This window comes from Schistocerca gregaria, chromosome 7 (assembly GCF_023897955.1).
Source record: "Schistocerca gregaria isolate iqSchGreg1 chromosome 7, iqSchGreg1.2, whole genome shotgun sequence".
NCBI classification, from domain to species: domain Eukaryota; kingdom Metazoa; phylum Arthropoda; class Insecta; order Orthoptera; family Acrididae; genus Schistocerca; species Schistocerca gregaria.
Window position 1 is genome coordinate 318891259 of NC_064926.1, and position 830 is coordinate 318892088.

Consider the following 830-nt stretch of genomic DNA (forward strand, 5'->3'; position numbering starts at 1 on the left):
TTTTAACATCTATCTACACCTGTTTTCTTTGGGATTGGAATTATTATATTCTTCTTGAAGTCTGAGGGTATTTCGCCTGTCTTATACATCTTGCTCACCAGATGTAGAGGTTTGTCCCAAGGCTGTCAGTAGTTCTAATGGAATGTTATCTACACCCAGGGTCTTATTTCGACTTAAGTCTGCCGCCCGGGGTGGCCGAGCGCTTCTAGGCGCTACAGTCTTTAACCGCGCGACCGCTACAGTCGCAGGTTACAATCCTGCCTCGGGCATGGATGTGTGTGATGTCCTTGGGTTAGTTAGGTTTAAGTAGCTCTAGGGGACTGATGACCTCAGAAGTTAAGTCCCATAGTGTTCAGAGCCATTTGAACCTTTTTTTTTTTTACTTAGGTCTTTCAGTGCTATGTAAAAAATCTTCACGCAACGTCATATCGCACATTTCATCTTCATCTACATCCTCTTCCATTTACGCGATGTTGTCCTCAAGCACATCGCCCTGGTATAGACCCTCTATACACTCCTTCCACCTTTCTGCTTTCCATTCTTTGCTTCGAACAGGATTTCCATCTGAGCTCTTGATATTCATACAAGTGGTCCCCTTTTCTCCAAAGGTCTCTTTTATTTTCCTGTAGGCGGTATCTATCTTACCCCTCGTGAGATAAGCATCTACAACTTTACATTTGTCCTCTAGCCATCCCTGCTTAGCCATTTTACACTTTCTGTCGATATTATTTTTCAGACGTTTGTATTACTTTTTGCCTGCTTCATTTAGTGCATTTTTATATTTTCTCCTTTCATCAATTAAAGGCAATATTTCTTCAGTTACCCAAGGA